Source organism: Acomys minous, assembly GCF_964271855.1.
Source record: "Acomys minous genome assembly, chromosome: 9".
In the NCBI taxonomy this organism is placed as follows: Eukaryota; Metazoa; Chordata; class Mammalia; order Rodentia; family Muridae; genus Acomys; species Acomys minous.
The window spans coordinates 53,863,360-53,872,418 of NC_140490.1; the positions used below are offsets into that span (position 1 = coordinate 53,863,360).

General features: G+C 44.6%; 1 long non-coding RNA gene across 1 annotated transcript; it reads left to right on the plus strand.

Annotated features, from left to right (window-relative positions):
- The first annotated feature begins 362 nt into the window (after positions 1-362).
- LOC311605665 lies at positions 363-4,558 on the plus strand. Its single transcript, XR_014782056.1, has 3 exons — positions 363-443; positions 3,319-3,431; positions 4,423-4,558. It is a non-coding gene; the product is annotated as an uncharacterized lncRNA (long non-coding RNA).
- The last annotated feature ends 4,501 nt before the right edge of the window (positions 4,559-9,059 follow it).

Consider the following 9,059-nt stretch of genomic DNA (forward strand, 5'->3'; position numbering starts at 1 on the left):
TCAGGATGCTTTGCACATAAATAAATAATAAACTTCCATAAACCATAGCTGACAGTTCTAAGTCCCTCCCACACACTTACACATTTTTAAAGAATCTGATCTTGTTATATCTAAAAACTACAAAGGCACGTATCCAGGGAGCGCGTTCTGAATTGAGTATAGATGTGTATAAAAGGTAGAACACTTCTTGCTAAGGATTGAATCGTGATCGCCACTCCACGTCCCAATTCTGAGGCTGAACCCTAACTTGTGTTTATGGAATAAGGAGGCAATTAAGGCTGTAGGAGTTGAATCTACTCTTCTAGGAATCGTGTCCTAAAAGGAGGAGGAACAGACAAGAGAAAGCCCTCTCTGTCGTGCGAGGTACAGACAAAAGGCTGTTGTGTGCAGACCAGGAAAAGGACTCTCACCAAAGCAAGGACTAGCTGCTCCCGTAACCTCAGGTGTGTTGGTCTACAGCTAGGACAACGAGAAGTTAGTGCTGTCTACACATCCAGTCTGACTTTTTTTTGGTAGGGGTCAGAGATACTTCTAGCATGATTCTTTTGCTTTTCAAAGAGCATCCACTCAAATCATCTAATTGTCTTTTTTTAGTAATTCCAGAACTTTCCCTTGACTGAATGTTCAACTGTTAAGGATTTGACGAAGGGAGGAGCAGTAAGCAATAAGCAGTAAATCCTAAGGGAGTTAAGTAGCACTAAGCTACTCTAAGTCCTTTTAGAGTTATTTAGAGTCTCATGGAACCTTCTAGAGATGGAAAATGGTGGTAGGTGGATATCTCTTGCCTGTCCAGTGGTGTTGCTGTGTGTGTGTGTGTGTGTGTGTGTGTGTGTGTGTGTGTGTGTGTGTGTGTGTAGGGGCAGATGAGCTTCTTAGAGCTTCCTCCAGGACACAGAGGCATAAAGGACAGTGTTTGAGTGTGCATGTGCATTGGGGAGTGCTCACACAGAAATTCGTCACACAGATGAGCCACACAGAGTCTTGTACAATACAGGAAGGCCAAGTGTCAGACTGCTTCTACACTGAATGGAATCAGAGACAGTTTTTTGTTCGGGCAGTTTTTGTTTTTGTTATTTGGTTTTGGTTTTTGGTCTTACCCATGTAGGCTGTAGGTTTGGAAAATTCCAAGCACTTTCTTTATCTTAATTAGATGGCATCGCAATGCTCATTATAATAGATAATAGTTGATGTTAATCAAGACAACCAACTTTCTAATTGAATTGATAAACCAATCAGTCCCCTAAGGCATTTTATAGCAAACTATGCAGAATAAGAAGAATTACATGTATTTGTACAATATGGTGAAAATTAAAAGTAAAAAAATATGATTTGTAACTGTAATTTAAAAGATTAGACTTTTTTCCCCCCAACAGTAATTATCATCAGTGCTTCTCTGGGGAAATTGCTTGTAAAATTTATTTTGATGGTGCACAAGCCTAAAATTAAACAAGAAAATACATACCTATAGTTTTGAAGGAACAATATATATACTGGCTTATTTATTTAAATGGGATTATCTTTGTTCATCTGGATGTCTTGGTCTGTAGGAAATCTATACTGCCCTCAAGTGCTTGGATATTAATCTAATTAACCCTATTATACTTATTCATAAATGTTTGGGTGTGAACAGAGAGTTCTGTGTAAGTTCTAGTGAGGAGAGAAGGCTGGAGTCAAGGAAGGAAAAGTCCTGTGGTGAAGGGGGATGGTTCTTGGGAGCATCCATGTTAGGATCAGGATCAGGATCAGGAGGAGGATCAGGATCAGGAGGAGGAGCAGGAGCAGGAAGAGGAGGAGCAGGAGGAGCAGGAGCAGGAAGAGGAGGAGCAGGAGGAGCAGGAGGAGCAGGAAGAGGAGCAGGAGCAGGAAGAGCAGGAGCAGGAGGAGGAGGAGGAGGAGCAGGAGCAGGAAGAGGAGGAGCAGGAGGAGCAGGAGCAGGAGGAGGAGGAGCAGGAGGAGGAGGAGCAGCAGGAGCAAGAGGATGATGATGATGATGAGGAGCAGGAGGAGCAGGAGCACGAGGAGGAGGAGCAGGAGCAGGAGCAGGAGCAGGAGCAGGAAGAGGAGGAGCAGGAGGAGCAGGAGGAGCAGGAAGAGGAGCAGGAGCAGGAAGAGCAGGAGTAGGAGGAGGAGCAGGAGGAGGAGGAGCAGCAGGAGCAAGAGGATGATGAGCAGGAGGAGGAGCAGGAGGAGCAGGAGCAGGAGGAGGAGGAGCAGGATGATCATGGAGCTCTCTGTGTGTCAGAAAGCTCTGCAGTGCAGCTATTCTTAACCCCAACCCCTCTACCAGCTTCGCTAAAGCTTAGGCCCCTGGCTTAAGGTTTTGTGCAGGTTCAGGTAGGCCAGATAACTTGTCTAGTTAACAGGGCCTTTTGTGGCTTGGTGTGATGGTTAATAAGGATTGTTAACATGGTAGGATTTATAGTAACCCTGGAAACAAATCTCGGGTGTGTCTGAGAAGGATTTTCCAGATTACGTTAATTGATGTGGGAAGACCTGCCTGAAATGTGGGTGGCATCATTCTCATGTTGTATGTAGTTGCTCCAGAAACTAAATAAAATAAAATAAAAAGAAGGGTCGCTAAGATACCCTGGCTCTGGCCCAAGGGGCAGTGGGCAGCACTATGAGGAACAAATCTGTGATGGAGAGATGAAAGGATGGAGCACAGAGGTGGAGAGATGGGGGAGGAGGAGAAGCGAAGCGGTTCCTGCTCTGCGGAGAGAGGTAGAAGTAAAGACTCGATGGTGGTAAGGACGGGCCTACATGCGGAGACTGTACAACCACCAGAGGCCGTGGTGATGTCCAGCCCGGGCTGCTGCTGAGGACCCTGTCTGGGTCAGTGGCTCTTCAGCAGCAGGGGTCTGGCCTGTTTTGGCACCAAGGGACATTCAGGTGTGTGTGGCCTGGGTTGCAAGTATGGCAGAGCTGACCGAGTGAAGGAGGGCTGGGCCTGAGAGAGGAGTGGGTCGTTCCCAGACGGGTTGGTGAGATTTTTAATTTTGATCATACGTATTTATTTTCTCTTGGCAGGGGAAGTCATGGGGGTGAAGGGTGGACGTGGAAGAACTGGGAAATGAGTGGGACTGGTGTGCACAATGTGAAATTCCCAAAGAACCAATAACGAATTGTGTTTTAAAAAAGGAGGAAAGGAGCTGAGCCATATGGGTCTTGCTCCCCTGCTATGTGAGCCCCATGCTTGCACCTCCTTCCCTGGCTGTGGTAGACTGTGTCCCCCCCTTGTCTCAATTTGAACTGCCATTTTGATGATGCGACACTATGACCAAAAGCCATGCTGGGAGCAAAGATGTATTTGTTTTACAGTTCTACGTCACTGTCCATCATAGAAGGAAGCCAGAACAGGAACTCAAACAAGGCAGGAATCTGGCTGGAGGCAGGAGCTGACACATCACCTGTGGAGGCAGGTCACAGAAGAGGTACTGGTTACTGGCTTGCTCAACATGCTAACATACCAACATGCTAACATGCCAACATGCTAACATGCCAACATGCCTTGCTTATCCCGATTTCTTACAGAACCCAGGGCCACCAGCTGGGGTGCCCCCTACAGCATGGTGTCCTGATATTATTTAAAAAATTACCACTTATTTATGAAAAGCTTTGATTGAAATGGCTACCTGGAGGTAACATGGAGCTGTCTCACAAATAAGAAAGGATGGTAGTTGTTAGCTTACCTTAAAAGGCTAATTTGCGTAACGTGAAACACCATGAGCTGTGCATGCGCTCCTGCCGTCTACTGGCTTGTTTCAGAAGCCACAGAAACCCTGAGAAAAATTACAGAATGAGCCATCATATGACTGTGTCCTTCACACTGGGTGAGGAGGCAAGAGTGTAACATGCACAGACTGCCTTCTGCTCACTCTGTCAAGGATGGCGTCCTGGGGACCGTGGAGCTTCATTCACTTCCTATCCTTTTCACAATCGCCCCTTGTTTAGTTTGGAAGCCTCTTCAGAGGTGGGTTATCTCAACATAGCTGACATTTCAATGTTTACATTTTATTCACTGGTCTTCCTTTTAAAAGGCATTTCTTTGAGTGAAAAAAAACAACTGGGTAGGAGATGAACTTTTCGTGACACAGAACAAAGATCACCTTCATGTGGGAACAGGCTGGGAACCAGGAGACCTGGACCTGGTGATTAGCATCCTATCAACTCCAGAATGGGACCCGGGTGACCAAGAGGGCAGGAAGGCAGCTTAAGACTAACAGGATTCAAGAGGCCCATTGTTTGCAAGGTGCCCCCGATGCAGTGACACACTGCTCCTCAGGGAAGGCAGCAGGAAGGTGGCTATTCCGAGCCTTTGCCAGGCAGGTGAAATCTTGGAAGCACCACCACCCTGTCAATCCGCACAATAGGATGGCAGCCAGTTCCCTTATAAATTAACCTATTGCATTTTATGTCTCACAGTAAGGCCTTCACACTTAAACTCTCCGTGGCAATTATCTTCTGACCTAAAAGAAGAGAATGCAACGCCGGACGTCTCTAACAGTGGTTTGCCTGACACCGCCGAAGTACGGCTCATCTCACTGAGCTTAGAGTCTCTGGGAGGCAAACACACGCTGACCCCCATCTGAGCCTGGGTGGCTTCCTTACTGGTAAATAAGAGCTAAGAATGGATCCCTGTCTGGGAAACAGAAGCATAGACTCAAACCACTTGACAAGGCGTCCACACCCAAGAGATGATGGGCAGGGGGTCTCAGAGGAGCTAGGACAAAACCCCCAGTGCACCTGAACGGATTGGATTGCATCTGTGAGCGAAGGACTCATTTCAGCTTCAACACTGTTTCAAATGTCAGAAAATCATCTCCCCTTAAAAGCGTCATGATCCGTTACAAAATCAGTCTTGTTATTGGGACGTTTGATTTTTTTTTTTTTTTCTTTTTAAATATATTCCTTCGGGGTGGAGAGAAGGCTCAGTAGTTAAGAAGACTTACTGCTCTTCCGAAGAAATGGAGGAGTTTGATTCGCAGCAGCTGTGTCAAGCTGCTCCCAAATGTCTGGAACTGTGGTTTAGGGGGACCTGATACCCTCTTCTGGTCTCCATGGGCACCCACATGCACGTGTGCATAGACAAGTACATGTGCACATAATCCCACATAAATAAGAGATAAAGTGAATCTTATCCATAAATTAATGTGTCCTTTCTCCAATACTGCAAGTGTAACACATTTTTGAAAACATAAGCACGAGGTAGGTGTCACTGTCTGGTGTTTTGTGGCCTGTGGTATTACCCCTTGTCTGAAAGTATTAGGGTAGAGGATTATCCTGTCTAGTTGGTGTGTGTGTGTGTGTGTGTGTGTGTGTGTGTGTGTGTGTGTGTGTGTGTGTGTGTGTTCATGCACCAGGGCACCTCCAGGGATGTCTGTACACTTGCATGTGCAGTGGGGGTGGGGGGGGGAATGGATTAGTTACCACCTGTAAGTTGCCCATGTGTGATTTTTGCTGAGTGTTGGGCAGTGGGCTCTACCTCTTTTAAGCAGTGCAGTTTGGTTAATGGATGGGTAACAGGAAAGAGTGTAAGGGGAAGCCACTGTTAATGTGCCCCCTACCGCTTTTATTACAGTGGCACCACAGTAGTTAAGGTTGAACAGCTGTTTCCGTTATGAACTCCTATTCCAGAGGTTTATAACCGAGCTGTAAAAATTTGCTCTAGGCTAAAACTCCGCTTATCGGGCCTTAGCCTGGGAGAACTTTTTCCCCTACAATTCTATTCTTTAAGAAGAAGAAATCAATTCATCCATGTAAAATAATCTAAAATTATAGACTTTTAAAAATGTCTGATTTTGATCATGTTACTTGCAGATGTTGCAATATGTGGCAATCACATTTCTACTGTTTCAGAATTAGACTTTGCAAAGGCATCTATCAAATGTCCAGTGTGCATTACACAGTACTTTACTAAGAACATTTTTAGGTCATAAAACAAATCACTATGCATGAAAATACCAATATTTGGATTATTTTAAGACTGATTAATTTCTTAATTGAACAGGATATCAATTGAGATCATTCTTTCTAAAACTGGTGAAATCACTTTGCAGTTTTTAGCAGTTCAGTAGATTGACATCTTAGGACGATAACCGGTTGAAGTCAAGAGGACATGATAATTTCACGGGTAGAGAGGTTGTTTAGTAGAGATGCAAAGGCTTCTCTACCTCATGTCTTAGTTTGCTCTCTGTTGTTGTGATAAACACCATGACCAAAAGCAGCTTGAGGAAGAGAAAAGGTTTATTTTATCTTACAACTTTCAAGTCAGAGCTCATCGGTGAGAGAAATCGGCCAGGAACTCAAGTAGGAGCAGGGAGGCAGAACCTGGAGCAGAGACTAGGAAGACATGCTGCTGCCTACTGGCTTTCCAACTGTGGCTTCTTCCTTTGTTATACAACTGAGGCTCACCTGAGCAAGGGTGGCAGAGCCTCCAGTGGCTGGACCATACCAATATCAATTATTAATCAAGAAAATGCCCCTCGCACTTGCCTACAGGACAATTTGATGGATGCCTCACTTGGCATTTCTTCTTTCTAAATCATTATAGCTTGTGTCAAACTGACAAAAAATTAACCAGTACAATTGACTCCTTGTAAACCTGACACACAAATATATTACTATCCAATGATAACCTTTCTTTTCTTGTTTGTCCCCAAGAACTCATGTTGATATCACAGTATAACGAATGGTCTAGCTTTTTTAAAAAATCCCAGTCTTTTAAAATCCCAATGATTTTAAAGTCTAAGATCTCCTTACAAATCTAAGGTCTCTTAAATAAATAAGTAAGTAAATAAAATAAATAGTGTCACTGTGGTCCTTTGTGTGGGGGGGGAGTACTAGGACTAGTGAGAAGGCAGAGAAAGAGGATATGACTGGGCGAGCCATGGAGAGGCACTGAAGGAGTAAAGGAAGCAGGCTGGTAAGGATGATTTCAGTGGCTGGCTAACAGGAACAGTCATGCCTCAGTCAACAGTGTCAGATTGCAAAGCTGCAGGGCACATAAACTCAAAGACACTTTGTGACTCCTGGGCCCTCCACTTTGAGGTGCAGTACTTGGCTGGAATGCATTCTTGTGCCTCAGTTTCCACCTCACTGTAAAGGGGACAATGACTGCCTTATATGACGCTGGGAGAGTTACTGAACCTCTTCGTGTGCATCTCCTTTCTCTTCCTTTCTCTCCTCTTCCTCCTCCTCCTTTTCTTTTTTCCTCCACTTGTTCTTTTGCTTCCTCCTTCTGGTAAGATTAAAGTGGTCTCCACCATAGTATTGTTTATTTTGCAAGAATTAAATGACGAAAACATCCATGTAAAGCAAACAGCTCTAGCTTGTCCCTAGTCACCACTGCATGAATGGTAGTTAGTCTATAACTGTCCCGAGTTCACCTAAAGCTCCACTGCAAGAGTCTGTAAACCTGGATTACTGTGAATCTGAAAAAAAGGTCCCACGTCAGGCTGTGCAGGGAATGGTGCTCCCACTTCTGTCTTAGTCACAGACAGTTGTTAACACATTTCAGTTCCTACCCTGAGCACACTGCAGAAAAGGAAAAGCATGTCTCTGAGTCCTGGTCCCATAGCAGGATACCGGAAGGGAGCTGCCAGACAAGTCACTGTCCTTTCAACCACGTTGCTACTTTATCTACCCATGTTAGCTGTTGAAGTCCCGGCTAGGGTGAAATTTTCTCTTGCACATGGCTACCTTGGCTACATGGAACCAAAACAATAAATGCTCAGTCTATATATCTGAGTGGTATAGAGATTCCTTTCCCCCTTTCTAGCAATGTATCCAAAAATATTTTTAAAGAAACATTGTTTTAGTAGCAAGCACTGAAGGTGAACAAGCATCTCTTCTCTTTTTCCCTCTCCTCTGAATGAACTCCAAAGAACAGGAATAAGTGAGTACAGCCTGGCCAAGGGCAGAGTGGTTTCCAGCCCTGCACATGCTCCTTTTAGTCCCCCTGGGACCTAGCAAATGCATTTCCCAAGAGGAAATGATAACTATCAGTATAAAGTATGATCTCGTGCAACATACAAAGAGTGTGATAGTGACCCTGTTCTACATTTCCTGTCTTAAATGGAGTTATGTGGCTTTATAAATTTTTAAAAATTATACATTGGCTTCCTCAGCTAGGTGACTATTTGAAATTGAGGGAAGAAGTGTGTGCTTTCTTCTGGGTGAAGGAAATGACATTCTTCCAATAGTTAAACACACATGACCAGTGTGCTCAGGCGGGTGTCCAGAGGCCCATGTGCTGAGAAGCCCCACTGTAGCAAGCTGTGCACCACAGTTTCCGGTTCCTGTTGGACATCTCTTCTGGAGAGTGTTCCTGCCTGGTGAACATCCACGCTGGACACCAGAACAATTGTGCTGCTTCCTTCCTGTTAGACATCGTCCAATCAAGGACTTAAGGGAAGTGGGTGGAAGCTGAAGGGTGAGAAAAGAAGGCAGAACAAAGTTAAGTGGAAAGAATAAGTCACATACAAGGCAGTTTGGGGTGATCAGATCATGGCTTTCTTAAGAAGGGCACATAAATTCCATATAGTCCTTAAAAGAACTGTGTCAACAGCAAGGAGCACAGAGGAAGTGAGCAGTGTTATCCCAATTTTGGGAAGAGTTGAGGTGGACTGAGAAGTCCTTACAGGAGAAGCGGGTTCAATGCAGAGCAAAGAGGCTCCAAAGCAATTACAGCCCCGCCATCAGCTTCCCTGAAGTCTCCTTGGACTATGGCGATCCATGAACAAGATTCTCCAGTCAGATTCCAGCCAGGATAAACAGCAAATATTCCTGACTTCCTGTTTTTAAAGTCCAACTTTTTTTTTTAAACCAATTGACTCAGAGCCAAAATTATTTGTGTGTGTGTGTGTGTGTGTGTGTGTGTGTGTGTATGTGTGTGTTTATGCATGTTGTGGTATATACAATTATTTGTGGAGTATGCGGTATAAACATATGTGTGGTATATGTTTGTGTGACATATGCATGTGTGCATGTGCATGTATAAGCAGTGTTCTTGTCCATTCATGTATGTATGGAGGGAATAGGGCAACATCAGTGTCTTCCTT